We start from the raw sequence: 19,035 nt of genomic DNA on the forward strand, positions 1-19,035 counted from the left end.
GGGACAGTGGAGTCAGTGGTCGCAACGGTGGTTCGGAGGGGAGCGCTAGCTCAACTCGTGGACGATACACCCTGCCCCATAACATCCTAAGCCCCAGGCGAGCCGGTACGGATCCCCGTCGGCAGCGACGCAGGCGTACGACGGAAGGACGACGAAGGAGCAACGACGTGCAACCAGCGGCGAGGATCACCGAATCCTGGTCAACAAGTGACGATAAATAAAAGTGGTTAAATCTGAGAATCTGTCTTCTTCTTGGTCGGGCAATCACACAAATCATAAATTTGGTGGGACGAACAAACAAAATCTCTGAGCTAGCCGTTGCATTTCGTAGCGAGCCGAAATAGGAAAAACAGTTCGTTACATCTGGCGCCCAACCGTGATTGTCCTGGCCAAAAGAACAGAGGGGAAGATGGTGAAATCGTGGAAGGAGACCGGCGTGGAAATCCTGGTCAAGGAGCCTACAAGGAGGAGGAGGAGCCTTGGGTTGAAGACACCTGAAGCACGGGGTTTGGAGGCAGAGCTGAAGGACAGTCTCTCAGAAGAGGAAGGGGGAAGACGATACAGGGTATCGTAACGCCCAACCTACGTTCAGAAGGAGGAGTTCAAGCGCGGGGCGGAGGCCAGGAGGAGCAGCTCGCAACGACACGCGCAACAAGCGACAGCAGGGAGTTGCGGGAGACCGGCTCTGGGGAACAGCCCGGAGCGAGATGGAGTAGGGATTCCGGTTCCTATCTCCAGCTTCGGGCGTCACCCCTGGTGTCGCGACTCCATCCCCGGACGAGGGAGTCCGTATGCCGAGAGCCAGGATGGCATCATCGTGGTAGAGACGACGGGGGAGGAGGAGGCTTTCTTAGCGAATCGTTGAGCATCGCTTCCGAGGTAATCAACGTGTGGATTGGCACACAGGAGGATGGGGGTCACGACACAGCCCACCTTGGTAGGAAGGTGCGGAAACAACCGCAGCAGCAGGTCGGCGCGAGGATGCCGCAGGCGCGGAAGCGAGGGGGGCACGTGCTGCCGCAGGATGGTCTCCAGTGCGCTTGGAGTCCAGGGTCAGCAGCCCCGGAACAAGAAGGGACGTACCAGCGGTGGTCCCCAACATCAGAATGCAAGGATGACACCATAAAGCTTCTTTGGATGAAAACAAACCAAGTCAGCTGTGGGCATCAAAACACTGGAGAAAATCGGGATGGGGGCGCTACGATAATAGCGGTCGATCGATAGTGAGATCGATAGGGAACAACAAATACTGGATTTTAATTGATTTTCAACACGCTGCCACACTATTGGCAGCAATCGGCACGACATCGGAACATCGGAACAGGAAGTGGCAACGCCGGTCGCCAATATCGATAACTCGATCGCGCAATCAGCGATGGGACAATATCGGTAGGAATCGGAGGTGGCAACGCCGGTCGCCAACATCGATAAGTCGATCATGGTGAGTATCGGTGGAGTTGCCAGAGATGCGAAGCGAGGAAGAGGCGGCAAGTTTAAATGCGGAGCTGGTGACGAGAAGCGGATGGCAACAGATACAGGAGGCTGGAGAAGGGCGCAAAGATCAAGATGCCGAGTCGAGACGTCGAACGACAGGGTCTACTAGGCTGAGGCTGCCGGGCTGAGATCAAGGAGGCGCAGGTCGACGTGAGGACAATGGAACGGTGAGGATCAAGATGCCACGTCGAGATGCTCGAATACGCTGAGACGTAAGGCTGCGATCAGGAAGGCGCAAGGAGGTTCAAGATGCCAAGTCAAGACGCTGAACGACGGGGTCTAATAAGCTGCGACTGCCAGGCTGAGAACAAAGGGCGCAGGGTCGACGAGAGGTGATTGAGGAAGTTGCCCATGCAAGGAGACACCGAAGCAGAGGACCGCCGGAAGCAGCATTCTTTTGAAATCTTCCGAAGAAAGGGGGAGATGTGAGGAGTCTTAAAACTCCCCACAAATCCGGGTGTAGGAGATCGGCATAGCAACAGCGAAGACGGCTGGAATGCGAGAGGAGCCAAGGGCGGTCAGGTCGAACGGTAAATAATGGACCTTGGACCCCGGCAAAGCGGAGAGACCGTGAATTAACGGTACCGCGCTGGACCTTGGACTCGAACCCGCCAAGGGCGTAGAGGTCATACGGTAACGGTGCGGACTTTGGACAGGCACAAAGAGGACGCACCGTGAACTAACGGGACGTGTTTGGACCTTGTGCCCGAGCGAGCCGTGTGCAAAACGGGAAATAACGGGATTCCCGCAGCCGATATAAGGGACGGCGCCGGCGCGGCTCGGGACAGTCAGTCAGTTAAACACGCGTAGGTCATACGCGCAAGCGCAGAGTACGGGCGCGAGGCGCTCTGCCCGGACACGGGCGTGCGATCAGACGGTCGGAAGTGCCACACAAGGACAGTCAAGGAGAAGTACGCGAGGGCCGTACAGCCAGACAGTCAAGAAGAAGTACGCGAGGGCCTTACAGCCAGACAGTAAAGAAGAAGTACGCGAGGGCCTTACAGCCATACGGAAAGCGAAGAAGTACGCGAAGAGTCGATACCGAGTGACAGTGAAACGACGGGAACACAAGTGCGTCAAGCGGGCATCCAGAGTGGATCGCCGCACGTGAAGATCAGCGAAGGACGAGCGAACACAAGGACCTAGCGTGGTCAGAAAGGGACAGTGGAGTCAGTGGACGCAACGGTGGTTCGGAGGGAAGCGCTAGCTTAACTCGTGGACGATACACCCTGCCCCATAACATCCTAAGCCCCGGTCGAGCCCGCAGGATATCCTTCGGCGAGGACCTAGCGTAGTCAGAAAGGGACAGTGGAGTCAGTGGTCGCAACGGTGGTTCGGAGGGGAGCGCTAGCTCAACTCGTGGACGATACACCCTGCCCCATAACATCCTAAGCCCCAGGCGAGCCGGTACGGATCCCCGTCGGCAGCGACGCAGGCGTACGACGGAAGGACGACGAAGGAGCAACGACGTGCAACCAGCGGCGAGGATCACCGAATCCTGGTCAACAAGTGACGATAAATAAAAGTGGTTAAATCTGAGAATCTGTCTTCTTCTTGGTCGGGCAATCACACAAATCATAAATTTGGTGGGACGAACAAACAAAATCTCTGAGCTAGCCGTTGCATTTCGTAGCGAGCCGAAATAGGAAAAACAGTTCGTTACAATGTCCACAACATTTTTGATTGACTTTAAGCCATTGACCATATTGTTACTTGCCATCTTTTTCAGGCTCGCCATGTTCAAATGACCATAACGATAAAGCCACTTCCACAACAAGATGTCCAGCTTTTCTTGCCTGTAACACTTCTTCAGTTTGACCGTTCTTTATATACGCACTTTGCTTGTGAAAAATCACTTTATACCCTTTTCAACGCCTTTCGCTACCGATATGAAGTTACTTTGCAAGTTTTTTACGTAAAGCACATTTTTCAAATTAACGGAACCATTCTTTGTTTTAACGACCACCGTACCGACGCCATCCGAAAATATATACATAGTTTTCTCCTGCAAGTAATATTTTCTCTTTATGCTCTTTAATGTCCGCGAACCACGACCTTTCACAACACATGTGAGCAGTTGCTCCACTGTCCAAGCACCACATCGATTTCGTTAAAACGTCATTATACCCGTTACTCGTAGAGTAAAAAGGTATACTAGATTCGTTGAAAAGTATGTAACAGGCAGAAGGAAGCGTTTCCGACCATATAAAGTATATATATTCTTGATCAGGATCAGTAGCCGAGTCGATCTGGCCATGTCCGTCTGTCCGTCCGTCTGTCTGTCCGTCTGTCCGTATGAACGTCGAGATCTCAGGAACTACAAAAGCTAGAAAGTTGAGATTAAGTATACAGACTCCAGGGACATAGACGCAGCGCAAGTTTTTCGATTCAGGTTGCCACGCCCACAAACCGCCCAAAACTGCCACGCCCACATTTTTGAAAAATAATTTAATATTTTTTCATTTTTGTATTGGTCTTGTAAATTTCTATCGATTTGCAAAAAAACTTTTTGCCACGCCCACTCTAACGCCCACAAACCGCCCAAAGCTGCCACGCCCACACTTTTGAAAAATGTTTTGATATTTTTTCATTTTTGTATTAGTTTTGTAAATTTCTATCGATTTGCAAAAAAACTTTTTGCCACGCCCACTCTAACGCCCACAAACCGCCCAAAGCTGCCACGCCCACACTTTTGAAAAATGTTTTGATATTTTTTCATTTTTGTATTAGTCTTGTAAATTTCTATCTATTTGCCAAAAAACTTTTGGCCACGCCCACTCTAACGCCCACAAACCGCCAAAAACTGTCCTTCGCACTTACACTAGCTGAGTAAAGGGTATCAGATAGTCGGGGAACTCGACTATAGCGTTCTCTCTTGTTTTTTTGTGTAAACGTCAATTCGTCTTTGGCGTACGTCGCTGCTGATCTTAGGTTTTACTGTGCAACTACAACTATTTGATTTCGGGTTTGCAAAAAGTGTGTTGCGTCGTTTTTTAAAAGTGAAAAAAAAAATATGAACTACGAAAACAAGATTTGAATTTAAAGAGGGAACCCGAGCGGGCTGCTCTGTATTGTTGTTCACACCAATGGACCAATATATTTATATTAAAAACAAGAGAGAACGCTATAGTCGAGTTCCCCGACTATCTGATACCCGTTACTCAGCTAGTGGAAGTGCGAAGGAGAGTCTTCAACACTGACAGTTTTTGGCGTTAGAGTGGGCGTGGCAAAAAGTGTTTTGGCAAATCAATAGAAATTTACAAGACTAATACAAAAATGAAAAAAAATCTAAACATTTTTCAAAAGTGTGGGCGTGGCAGCTTCGGTCGGTTTGTGGGCGTTAGAGTGGGCGTGGCAAAACTTTTTTTGGCAAATCGATAGACATTTACGACCCCAATACAAAAATGAAAAAATATCAAAACATTTTTCAAAAGTGTGGGCGTGGCAGTTTTGGGCGGTTTGTGGGCGTAAGAGTGGGCGTGGCAACATGAATCGACAAACTTGCGCTGCGTCTATGTCTCTGGAGTCTGTATGCCTAATCTAAACTTTCTAGCTTTTGTAGTTCCTGAGATCTCAGCGTTCATACGGACGGACAGACAGACAGACGGACGGACAGACGGACATGGTCAGATCGACTCGACTATTGATCCTGATCAAGAATATATATACTTTATACGCTTCCTTCTGCCTGTTTCATACTTTTCAACGAATCTAGCTGAGTAACGGGTATCAGATAGTCGGGGAACTCGACTATAGCGTTCTCTCTTGTTTTTCAGTTTAAATTCATGTCGTAATTAAATGGCTTTTGTTTTTTAGATAACCCCATTTTTATTTGTTTTGATGACGCGCAAATCGGAGCTATGTTATCAGCATTTATTTACATTCATAGACTTCAATTATTTCGGATTATGAAATAGCCATGCGTAACGCATTAAAAAACCTGCACCCCTCCATGCATTTCTATGCTTGCTGGTTTCATTTTACTCAAGCATTCAAGAGAAATACAAAGAAAATAAGTGGCTTCGAATATATGCTTAATTTCAATAAGCAAGCGAATATTTTGTTTATAAAATTAAAACAAAAACAAATAAAATGGCTTAAAAATGTATTTCTTAAAATTGTTGTTGATACAAATTTATTGTTACTTAAAATTTTGTTCGTTTATTTGAATCAATTATCTTTTAATCATCTTTGTATACAGGAAGGACCCAAAAACATATCAGTTTTCAAACGTTCGACGAGAACCACGGGCTCCTTTGAAGCCTATAATTTGAATTTTGGTAATTTTTTCAAATTTGTTGAGTTTTTAATTGATGCGGAGTATGAAAAAAGTCGCGATTTCGCTCTACTTTATCAAAACGGTGGAATTGGCAATCAGTCACAACCAAAGCACCTACATGTAAGTTTAAACAATATGCAATAAAATTGCATCTTCTGCATACGTTTCTTAGCCTCCGAATGTATTATCTCAAAAGAGTCTGGACGGTTGAACATGATGGACCTATCGTCGAGAAAATTAAACTTCCTGAGGAGAGAATAAGTTGAACCCGAGGTAACCATATACCGTAGATCATATAGTAGGGAGAGGTTCCAATACTAGAATGCACCGAAGAACGTAAAGCACAACAAATCCTGCTCAAGTATTCATCCAAATCCTTCTGGTCAGAACGTACGTAAGCCCTAATTCCTGAGATGACTGAACGATTAACACGTTCTGAAGCGTTAGCTTGCGGGGATGCACTGCTTCGGGAGCGCAGGTAGGGCCAAGAAAATCAAACAAAAAACGTTGGAAAAACCGCTGTGTCTCTGGAGCTCTTCCTAACGGAGGTCTAAGAGAGGAGTTCGTCGGCTTTGTGGATTTGCACACCTCGCAAGCGATGACACACAACACCGGTGCTTCCGTGAGACACTTCTTTAGCTCATGAAAAGCCTTAATTGCTTCCGGGGTTAGACTGAATTTTCGCTTTGTAGTCATTAAATCGGTCAATGGAGCAGACAAAGCAGCGAAACTTAAAACAAACTTTCTATACCAACCGCAAAGGCCCATGAAACTTCTAAGTCCTCGCAAGGTTTTAGGAATCGGAAAATTAGTGATCGCTGCTACTTTTTCAGGATCTGTGCGTATCCCGCCGTCCCCAATGATATAGCCCAAATATCGAACTTGCTTCATACAAAAATGGCTCTTACCGGCGTTAATTGTCAGTCCTGCTCCCCTTATGTGTTAAGCCAGCTCTCTGAGTACCTCTAAATGCGTCTCAAAGCTTGAAGAAACAATCAACAAGTCGTCTAAATAAACGAAAACTTAATTTCGATAATGCAGTGGTACAATTTTGTCCATCGGTCTAGACATAATGCTTGTCGCATTACAAAGGCCAAATTGGTAGAGCGGTCTACCTGGGACAGTAAAGGCCGTCTTATCACGAAAATTTACCTATAAGGGCACCTGGCAATAGGCATCCTTTAAATCTAAGCTGGTTATAAATTCTGCCTTAGGAAGTCGACTTAAAATCCCGCTAATCTGAGGCAAAGGATATGCGTCCTTTTTGGTAAAACTATAAAACTAGACAAATACGAACTTTTCCAGGCTTCGTTATCATCACTATAGGTGAAGACCAAGCACTTTGTGACTCTTCTTTCACACCCAACTACAACATTCTGTCTATTTCCGTATACATACTCTTTTCCACGGCAGGTGATACCGGGAAATGACGTTGTTTTATAGGTTTTGCATTACCCACGTCAATGGAATGTGAGATTAGGCTGGTTTTACCCAGCTCTTCTTTTGTAAAAGAGGGAAAGCAATCGATTAAGTTCCTTAGCTTTGCACTCTAAACGTCGGATAACACATGCGTATCCACACTGATGTCGCTGGACTTATGATCAAAAACAACTACCTCCTCTATCGCTGCCTCCAGAAGTCTATTTCCATTCCCAGCCTCCAATTCAGATGCGAAACCGCCTTCTACACAACTTATAGACGCTCCCGAATCGAGCAGGCCAACTGGAATAAAAGGTCGAGGAACCCTGGCTATATGAGGATTGGCACAAATGGAATCTAGGTCGTGTTTGCACCGTTTTCCGCTTTGCCAAAAGATTTTTATGCGCCTTGAACTACGAGTTTTGCGCTTCCGTAAGTCCGGTAAATAATTTATCTTTGGTATATCCGGTATTTCTTCTAATGTAGGAATCTTTTGATGAAGCAGGGAAATATTTTGACTAGCTGCTACATCTAATAAGGTGGGGTTATCGACTTTACACGATATCCCAGTTAATCCGTCGTTGTTGACTGAGTTCTTAAGGCACTCGAAGGCGTCGGTCTGAACTGCAACCTCGACGTGCCGACTTTGGAGTTATGCACATTTAACACAACTTGGCTTGTATGTGTTGGGAACTCCACAACCTTAACAAAAAACTTCCCGTTCTGCTAAACAGTCCTGGTATCTGTGGCCTTCTTTCCTACAGTTCCAGCATATTAGAGAGAAGGCATCAATTCCTAGCTCAATCTCAGCCACAAAATTATTATCCTCTTCTAAATCTTGAGTTATCTCTGAGATCTCACGCCTAAACGGACTGGACTTTGCATATCCATGAGTTTTCTTCACTTCATCTAAGAAGACCTCGCGTCTTCTGCAAGTTTCTCTTAACTCTGACACTGTTTGAATCTCGACGTTAAGAATCTTTAAAACACGAACAAGCTTACGTGCAGACAATGAACTTCCAGCTGATCAACTAATGCCGATATGCTATCGTAATAGCAGTCTTTTGGGTGAGGGGTTGGCTGGCCTGGAATTTTGCAATTATGCGGAAATATAAACACTCAAACAGGCGAACACTTGACTTTTCGTAATTGCGCGGGCGCGACCGGGCGTAATGTTTATTCGGCGAATACTAATTAGACACTAAAGCTTATTCTAATTAGCTAAGCCCTCCCGAGCGCAGCGGAGACTCCAATTTAAGCTGCCACGGGGAGAGTAGCATTGGAGATTCTGTCGTGAAGAGCGATAGAGAGAGAGGGAGCGGAGAGCGGGTGACAGTCCTCGCCCCGTAACCTGGACATTCCGCCCCCCTTGCAATCACTGGGGTTGCAACATATCCATCCTAAGGCATGCTGCAGGCACCGGACACGATCTACCCAAAAACTGTTTTCTGGGCGACCGGCATTCCCTCGTCGTAGGTCAGGAATCCGGATTGGATGATTTTTTGATAAACATCTGCTCCCAGGACCATGGAGACGGTAGCTGGCTTGGAACTGGTCATCAGCCAGCATGGCATACCGACATATGTCCTCGCGACATATCTCCTCCCAGTACATTTTCGTGTAGGAGCTAGCTCCGCGCGGAGATGTGACGCTTTCAAAACGACATATCTCCTCCGAGCTCAAAAAAATTTCGGGAGGAGATATGACGCTTTCAAAACGAACTCAAAATGACATATCTCCTAGCGGTGATATATATTATGTATATGATATTTTAGTATATATATATAAATATATATATATATATTTTTTTTTATATATGGTATATATATGTATGTACATATGTACATTGTATGTATATGATCATTTGCAAAGAAAGACACGCGCCAAAAGTGCGCTTTTCTAAGTACGTACATGTATAAATGCGCATAAATACACGTTAAAATTTTTTTTTTTAATTTTACATTTAAGTATGTTATTATATATTATTATTTTATACAAATTCTTGTTTGGTCAGTATGTATATTCTTTAAATAGTTTTTAGGTTGCATTCTGTTGTGGGTTTAAAAATATGATTATTCTTAATAAATACTTAAAGTTGTATACAAATATTTTTTTCTGTGTAAACGTCAGTATGACTTGGCGCCACTGATCTTCTTTACTTTGCGACTACAGCCGAGCCGGGTGCTCCACATTATTGTATACGCCAGATGACAATCAGATCTATGTTAAAAATAGACAATTAAAAGAAGGTGACATCGCGTACGTGTGTCGTATCAAAGACTGCAAAGCTCGGGTTTATCTAAGTGCGGATAAGACTCGCGTTTATTCGAAGACGGAGCAAGTGCAGCATTTTCATTGTCCGCAGGGCCAGGAAATGCAGAAAATTGAAGTGCTGTTGTCATGAGTCGTTTTGGGATGACCAAGGGAAGTTCTCCGAATGTTTTTTTTAAAAAACTTTACACGTCTGGATCATTTGCATATTGCATATTTTCGTCGGACAAGGTCATTACTTTGATGCAAGCAAATATTGAGGAGCAGAGTCGGCATTTTTTAATTGATGCTACATTCAAAGTATGCCCGTTTGGAGATTTTAAGCAACTACTTATTATTTACATAAAGCATATGCAGAAGGTATGTGTTTTACTTCAGTTAAATTTAATGTCAAAATTAATTTGTTTTTATTATTATGTAGATCACCCCATTCTTATTTGTCTTAATGACGCGCAAAACGGAGCTCTGTTATCAGCATTTATTTACCTATGTAGATTCAAACTGACGGGAAATGACGTTGTTTTATAGGTTTTGCATTACCCACGTCAATGGAATGTGAGATTAGGCTGGTTTTACCCAGCTCTTCTTTTGTAAAAGAGGGAAAGCAATCGATTAAGTTCCTTAGCTTTGCACTCTAAACGTCGGATAACACATGCGTATCCACACTGATGTCGCTGGACTTATGATCAAAAACAACTACCTCCTCTATCGCTGCCTCCAGAAGTCTATTTCCATTCCCAGCCTCCAATTCAGATGCGAAACCGCCTTCTACACAACTTATAGACGCTCCCGAATCGAGCAGGCCAACTGGAATAAAAGGTCGAGGAACCCTGGCTATATGAGGATTGGCACAAATGGAATCTAGGTCGTGTTTGCACCGTTTTCCGCTTTGCCAAAAGATTTTTATGCGCCTTGAACTACGAGTTTTGCGCTTCCGTAAGTCCGGTAAATAATTTATCTTTGGTATATCCGGTATTTCTTCTAATGTAGGAATCTTTTGATGAAGCAGGGAAATATTTTGACTAGCTGCTACATCTAATAAGGTGGGGTTATCGACTTTACACGATATCCCAGTTAATCCGTCGTTGTTGACTGAGTTCTTAAGGCACTCGAAGGCGTCGGTCTGAACTGCAACCTCGACGTGCCGACTTTGGAGTTATGCACATTTAACACAACTTGGCTTGTATGTGTTGGGAACTCCACAACCTTAACAAAAAACTTCCCGTTCTGCTAAACAGTCCTGGTATCTGTGGCCTTCTTTCCTACAGTTCCAGCATATTAGAGAGAAGGCATCAATTCCTAGCTCTATCTCAGCCACAAAATTATTATCCTCTTCTAAATCTTGAGTTATCTCTGAGATCTCACGCCTAAACGGACTGGACTTTGCATATCCATGAGTTTTCTTCACTTCATCTAAGAAGACCTCGCGTCTTCTGCAAGTTTCTCTTAACTCTGACACTGTTTGAATCTCGACGTTAAGAATCTTTAAAACACGAACAAGCTTACGTGCAGACAATGAACTTCCAGCTGATCAACTAATGCCGATATGCTATCGTAATAGCAGTCTTTTGGGTGAGGGGTTGGCTGGCCTGGAATTTTGCAATTATGCGGAAATATAAACACTCAAACAGGCGAACACTTGACTTTTCGTAATTGCGCGGGCGCGACCGGGCGTAATGTTTATTCGGCGAATACTAATTAGACACTAAAGCTTATTCTAATTAGCTAAGCCCTCCCGAGCGCAGCGGAGACTCCAATTTAAGCTGCCACGGGGAGAGTAGCATTGGAGATTCTGTCGTGAAGAGCGATAGAGAGAGAGGGAGCGGAGAGCGGGTGACAGTCCTCGCCCCGTAACCTGGACATTCCGCCCCCCTTGCAATCACTGGGGTTGCAACATATCCATCCTAAGGCATGCTGCAGGCACCGGACACGATCTACCCAAAAACTGTTTTCTGGGCGACCGGCATTCCCTCGTCGTAGGTCAGGAATCCGGATTGGATGATTTTTTGATAAACATCTGCTCCCAGGACCATGGAGACGGTAGCTGGCTTGGAACTGGTCATCAGCCAGCATGGCATACCGACATATGTCCTCGCGACATATCTCCTCCCAGTACATTTTCGTGTAGGAGCTAGCTCCGCGCGGAGATGTGACGCTTTCAAAACGACATATCTCCTCCGAGCTCAAAAAAATTTCGGGAGGAGATATGACGCTTTCAAAACGAACTCAAAATGACATATCTCCTAGCGGTGATATATATTATGTATATGATATTTTAGTATATATATATAAATATATATATATATATTTTTTTTATATATGGTATATATATGTATGTACATATGTACATTGTATGTATATGATCATTTGCAAAGAAAGACACGCGCCAAAAGTGCGCTTTTCTAAGTACGTACATGTATAAATGCGCATAAATACACGTTAAAATTTTTTTTTTTAATTTTACATTTAAGTATGTTATTATATATTATTATTTTATACAAATTCTTGTTTGGTCAGTATGTACATTCTTTAAATAGTTTTTAGGTTGCATTCTGTTGTGGGTTTAAAAATATGATTATTCTTAATAAATACTTAAAGTTGTATACAAATATTTTTTTCTGTGTAAACGTCAGTATGACTTGGCGCCACTGATCTTCTTTACTTTGCGACTACAGCCGAGCCGGGTGCTCCACATTATTGTATACGCCAGATGACAATCAGATCTATGTTAAAAATAGACAATTAAAAGAAGGTGACATCGCGTACGTGTGTCGTATCAAAGACTGCAAAGCTCGGGTTTATCTAAGTGCGGATAAGACTCGCGTTTATTCGAAGACGGAGCAAGTGCAGCATTTTCATTGTCCGCAGGGCCAGGAAATGCAGAAAATTGAAGTGCTGTTGTCATGAGTCGTTTTGGGATGACCAAGGGAAGTTCTCCGAATGTTTTTTTTAAAAAACTTTACACGTCTGGATCATTTGCATATTGCATATTTTCGTCGGACAAGGTCATTACTTTGATGCAAGCAAATATTGAGGAGCAGAGTCGGCATTTTTTAATTGATGCTACATTCAAAGTATGCCCGTTTGGAGATTTTAAGCAACTACTTATTATTTACATAAAGCATATGCAGAAGGTATGTGTTTTACTTCAGTTAAATTTAATGTCAAAATTAATTTGTTTTTATTATTATGTAGATCACCCCATTCTTATTTGTCTTAATGACGCGCAAAACGGAGCTCTGTTATCAGCATTTATTTACCTATGTAGATTCAAACTGACGGGAAATGACGTTGTTTTATAGGTTTTGCATTACCCACGTCAATGGAATGTGAGATTAGGCTGGTTTTACCCAGCTCTTCTTTTGTAAAAGAGGGAAAGCAATCGATTAAGTTCCTTAGCTTTGCACTCTAAACGTCGGATAACACATGCGTATCCACACTGATGTCGCTGGACTTATGATCAAAAACAACTACCTCCTCTATCGCTGCCTCCAGAAGTCTATTTCCATTCCCAGCCTCCAATTCAGATGCGAAACCGCCTTCTACACAACTTATAGACGCTCCCGAATCGAGCAGGCCAACTGGAATAAAAGGTCGAGGAACCCTGGCTATATGAGGATTGGCACAAATGGAATCTAGGTCGTGTTTGCACCGTTTTCCGCTTTGCCAAAAGATTTTTATGCGCCTTGAACTACGAGTTTTGCGCTTCCGTAAGTCCGGTAAATAATTTATCTTTGGTATATCCGGTATTTCTTCTAATGTAGGAATCTTTTGATGAAGCAGGGAAATATTTTGACTAGCTGCTACATCTAATAAGGTGGGGTTATCGACTTTACACGATATCCCAGTTAATCCGTCGTTGTTGACTGAGTTCTTAAGGCACTCGAAGGCGTCGGTCTGAACTGCAACCTCGACGTGCCGACTTTGGAGTTATGCACATTTAACACAACTTGGCTTGTATGTGTTGGGAACTCCACAACCTTAACAAAAAACTTCCCGTTCTGCTAAACAGTCCTGGTATCTGTGGCCTTCTTTCCTACAGTTCCAGCATATTAGAGAGAAGGCATCAATTCCTAGCTCTATCTCAGCCACAAAATTATTATCCTCTTCTAAATCTTGAGTTATCTCTGAGATCTCACGCCTAAACGGACTGGACTTTGCATATCCATGAGTTTTCTTCACTTCATCTAAGAAGACCTCGCGTCTTCTGCAAGTTTCTCTTAACTCTGACACTGTTTGAATCTCGACGTTAAGAATCTTTAAAACACGAACAAGCTTACGTGCAGACAATGAACTTCCAGCTGATCAACTAATGCCGATATGCTATCGTAATAGCAGTCTTTTGGGTGAGGGGTTGGCTGGCCTGGAATTTTGCAATTATGCGGAAATATAAACACTCAAACAGGCGAACACTTGACTTTTCGTAATTGCGCGGGCGCGACCGGGCGTAATGTTTATTCGGCGAATACTAATTAGACACTAAAGCTTATTCTAATTAGCTAAGCCCTCCCGAGCGCAGCGGAGACTCCAATTTAAGCTGCCACGGGGAGAGTAGCATTGGAGATTCTGTCGTGAAGAGCGATAGAGAGAGAGGGAGCGGAGAGCGGGTGACAGTCCTCGCCCCGTAACCTGGACATTCCGCCCCCCTTGCAATCACTGGGGTTGCAACATATCCATCCTAAGGCATGCTGCAGGCACCGGACACGATCTACCCAAAAACTGTTTTCTGGGCGACCGGCATTCCCTCGTCGTAGGTCAGGAATCCGGATTGGATGATTTTTTGATAAACATCTGCTCCCAGGACCATGGAGACGGTAGCTGGCTTGGAACTGGTCATCAGCCAGCATGGCATACCGACATATGTCCTCGCGACATATCTCCTCCCAGTACATTTTCGTGTAGGAGCTAGCTCCGCGCGGAGATGTGACGCTTTCAAAACGACATATCTCCTCCGAGCTCAAAAAAATTTCGGGAGGAGATATGACGCTTTCAAAACGAACTCAAAATGACATATCTCCTAGCGGTGATATATATTATGTATATGATATTTTAGTATATATATATAAATATATATATATATATTTTTTTTTATATATGGTATATATATGTATGTACATATGTACATTGTATGTATATGATCATTTGCAAAGAAAGACACGCGCCAAAAGTGCGCTTTTCTAAGTACGTACATGTATAAATGCGCATAAATACACGTTAAAATTTTTTTTTTTAATTTTACATTTAAGTATGTTATTATATATTATTATTTTATACAAATTCTTGTTTGGTCAGTATGTATATTCTTTAAATAGTTTTTAGGTTGCATTCTGTTGTGGGTTTAAAAATATGATTATTCTTAATAAATACTTAAAGTTGTATACAAATATTTTTTTCTGTGTAAACGTCAGTATGACTTGGCGCCACTGATCTTCTTTACTTTGCGACTACAGCCGAGCCGGGTGCTCCACATTATTGTATACGCCAGATGACAATCAGATCTATGTTAAAAATAGACAATTAAAAGAAGGTGACATCGCGTACGTGTGTCGTATCAAAGACTGCAAAGCTCGGGTTTATCTAAGTGCGGATAAGACTCGCGTTTATTCGAAGACGGAGCAAGTGCAGCATTTTCATTGTCCGCAGGGCCAGGAAATGCAGAAAATTGAAGTGCTGTCTGAAGTTAAAAAAAAGTGTCAAAGTAGCTCCAATAATGACACCAAAAAAGTTTTTAATGATGTTTTGGCTGAGTAAGTAAATTCTTTCTGTTGTTCTAAGAACCGTTAGCGCTCTATGTACATGAGCCTTTAGCGCTTCCGTAAATACATACATACTAGAGGTGGGCGCGGCGTACAGGCCTCGGTTTTTTTTTGGGACTAGGTTTCGTGCACGGGCCACCTCTAATACATACATATGTACATACAAGCCAACTTTTGGATGTTATCCCAGCAGACAAAAATTCCGTTTATGATATTAAAAACGATAGTTTTGCGGACTTCAGGCGGACAAAACGTCCGATTTCAGATCCGCGAACGATACTTAAGTTAATCATCTGACAGGGGTTTTGTTGCAGCAAAAGCTATCATTTTAGGAACCCGAAAATGATTGAGTTTGCGGACCTTTTGCGGCATCAAAACCGGGGCGATTTCGATATCATTCGCGATACTTTTTTAATATTATTCACGGGACGTATTTGGTATCTTTTGAGATATAAATATTATAAAAGTGTTCGAATAAATTCGTTTTTAGATAATAATAATAATTTCATTTCTTTTTTTACATATATATAAAAAACAATGATTTATTTTACTTTAAATTGTTATTATTTATTTTTATTATAGTTACTAATAATAATAATAATAATATATAATTTATAATTTATATAAAAGTAAAATGATGGAGTAAAATGAATACATATTGAAGTAAATTAAAGTAATGAAATAAACTGAACTTCAAACATAATCATAAAATAAACTTCATATTTAAACAATACGCGCGCGCGCGCCAGAGCCAAGCAGATGTGGGCACACTGTTCCACCGAGAAAGTGGACACACTAAGGCGGCGAAAATAACGACAAATAAGCGGGCACACTAGGCCAGCCAGAGCCCTATATAAAGCGGCCCACCGCCACCAGTCTCCGCTGACGATCGGTAGCGCCCGTTTTCGGGTCAGGTTTCGATAATTAGGCGGAAACTCCGATTCTACGTCCGTTTTTAATATCTTTATTGGACATTTTTCGGATCCATCCGCATTATGTCCGCTCTTTGTTTGCTGGGTTATCATGTACAGCCTTAACGGTTCTTCGAACAAGAGGGTATTTTTGTGATATATATTTTTTTATGTTGAGTGTGTAAATACTCTTGAAAAGTACATAATACAGAAATACACAAGTGCATTCATAATACAAATCCTTTTTTGTTCTCTAATTAGAAAAACGGAAGGACAAGCGGAGATCGAAGTCAATTACGACACTGTCAAACGCACTCTGCAAAGAAAAAGGCAACCCTTTCTACCCAAATCTCCAACTTCCGCAGTGGACGTACTTGAAGCACTTAAAGATTAAAACATCATGAGTCGTTTTGGGATGACCAAGGGAAGTTCTCCGAATGTTTTTTTTAAAAAACTTTACACGTCTGGATCATTTGCATATTGCATATTTTCGTCGGACAAGGTCATTACTTTGATGCAAGCAAATATTGAGGAGCAGAGTCGGCATTTTTTAATTGATGCTACATTCAAAGTATGCCCGTTTGGAGATTTTAAGCAACTACTTATTATTTACATAAAGCATATGCAGAAGGTATGTGTTTTACTTCAGTTAAATTTAATGTCAAAATTAATTTGTTTTTATTATTATGTAGATCACCCCATTCTTATTTGTCTTAATGACGCGCAAAACGGAGCTCTGTTATCAGCATTTATTTACCTATGTAGATTCAAACTGTTCCGACCTAAACTCTTCCACATCATCGTCATCAAGTTCATCAAATTTAAGCCAACTCTCGGATTCGTTATTTATACAACAAAATCCTTGTAATGTATGCTTAATGAATCCGAAATCTGTAATGCTTCGCCCCTGTAACCATGTCAACATATGTAGTACATGCTGGGACCAACTTGTCGATAACCACGAACAAAATGGAATTTAAACTAATCCAAAATGCCCGACCTGCCAACAGGAAGTCGAAGAGGCTATAAAAATGTATATATATATAACTAAATAAATTTAAACAATGTAATAGCAACAGAACATACCTCCTAGCGGAGATATGTCGTTTTGAAAACACCGGTTGGAGACGAGAGCGCGCTCGCCTGCTTCCCAAAGGCCTCCCATATGGTGTGCCCCCGGAGGAATAAATTGCCATTGCATCTCTTGATGACTATAGGCATTCATCACCGACTCTTTTGAGTGATGCCGGCCACGGCAAGTAAAACAATTGTGCGTGCTTTTGCACTCACGAAGCTGATGTCCCTTTGCAAAGCAGTTGAAGCATAACTGCTTCCGTTTAATGTAGGCTGGCCGGTCGTCAACCGACATCTGGAGAGAACGAGTACATACACGGACGGGATGGTTTTCCTGTTGCACAAGTCGCAACTTTTGGATATTGGATCCACTTTCGTCTCGTAGGAACTTATTTTTCTAGAGGACCCACTTGAATTCATCGCTTTTGAGTGCGACTGACTTGGTACGGTCAGTCTCACATCATCGATGGCCTCTAGGGTTCGATGGCGTTCTGTGAGGAAGGTGTTCAGTTCTACCCATGTCGGGATGTCAACGTTCTTATGGAGCGACTGCTCCCATAAGGAGGGAGTTATTTTCGGGAGCTTGGATGAACACAGATATACCAGCAGGTAATCCCTGTTCTCAATGTTGATGCCTGACATTTCCAAGGCAGTCAAGCAACCTTGAACAGTACTTTGCAGAACCTTCAAGGCCGCCCCAGATTCCTGTGGTATCGACTGCACATTAAAAAGGATTTTCAATTGACTGTTTACCAACTAGAGCGGAAACCCTCGTTGGTGCGAGGCGAAATCGAAACGATGGCATGCGCGTCGCCACTTGTTTTGGCATTTAAATGGAATAACTTTTCAACCGGAGTCGACCGTGGATTATTTTTTTATTTTATTCTATCCTTTACAACTGGGAACGGAGAAATTTGGAATGGTGGAATTGGAATCTTTTCTCCGCGTTATAAGTACTTCTAAAAACAAACACAAATTAATATCCAAGCAATACAGGAAAAAATATTTGTCGGGTGAACGACTTATATTTGGCAATCGTCTATTAATATTTTTTAAATTTTGGTTTACAAAGAAAATTTGTTTTTGGATGAGAAAATTATTGTGGTTCTTGTAGTTCTAATAAATATTTTAAAAATAATTAAATAAATATTAAAAAATGTATTTGTTAAAAAAGAAAAACCGCTTTTAATTTATTGCTCGGAAATTGATTTGGAAATTTATTTATATTTTATTTTATGGATGAAAAACAAAACGCCTTTTCCGCGTCGGCACTTGGAAAAAATTTTATTTGTTGCTTTGGACTTGCCGACGGGAAACAATTTACACTTTGGTGTATGTGTATAAGGAATGCAGATAATATGCGCAATGTATGTCGGTTATATATGTGGATAATATACATATGTAGGTAATAATATGTAGGAAATTTCGGGACGAATATTTAAATATATTCGGAGGTTTGGAATTTTAACTTTCAGGAATGAGGGTGAAAGGGAACGGTGGGTAATATGGCGGCGCCCGTAGGAATGAATAAGTACTTTTTCTTTAATTGCCTTTTGTCGGAGAAATCTGTTAGATTTGACAATAAATCTTACAGGAAATTGAATGAAATTGGATTTTCGAACCTTGTGCTGCAGACCGGCAAATAAAAGGAATGGGAATTTCATACTTATCTTGGAATTTGTTCGCTGGTGGACAAAATTGAAAATCCAGGTGATCCGGCACGAAGGACTAAAAAATGTTGGGTGAGGGGTTGGCTGGCCTGGAATTTTCCAAATGTGCTGAAATATAAACACTCGAACAGGCGAACACTTGACTTTTCGTAATTGCGCGG

The 19,035-nt window shown here is 42.6% G+C and overlaps 1 long non-coding RNA gene across 3 annotated transcripts; it reads left to right on the forward strand.

The window, feature by feature from the left end:
- Positions 1 to 5,190: 5,190 nt before the first annotated feature.
- Positions 5,191 to 18,284, forward strand: LOC120321090. Of its 3 annotated transcripts, none has more exons than XR_006245150.1 (3): positions 5,191 to 12,597; positions 12,659 to 15,210; positions 16,392 to 18,279. It is a non-coding gene; the product is annotated as an uncharacterized LOC120321090 (long non-coding RNA). The 3 variants fall into 3 exon arrangements; XR_006245149.1 differs by having other exon boundaries at positions 5,191 to 9,823; positions 9,885 to 15,210; positions 16,392 to 18,277; XR_006245148.1 differs by having other exon boundaries at positions 11,973 to 15,210; positions 16,392 to 16,761; positions 16,823 to 18,284.
- Positions 18,285 to 19,035: the final 751 nt, after the last annotated feature.

The sequence above is a fragment of the Drosophila yakuba genome, chromosome 2R, assembly GCF_016746365.2.
Source record: "Drosophila yakuba strain Tai18E2 chromosome 2R, Prin_Dyak_Tai18E2_2.1, whole genome shotgun sequence".
NCBI lineage: Eukaryota > Metazoa > Arthropoda > Insecta > Diptera > Drosophilidae > Drosophila > Drosophila yakuba.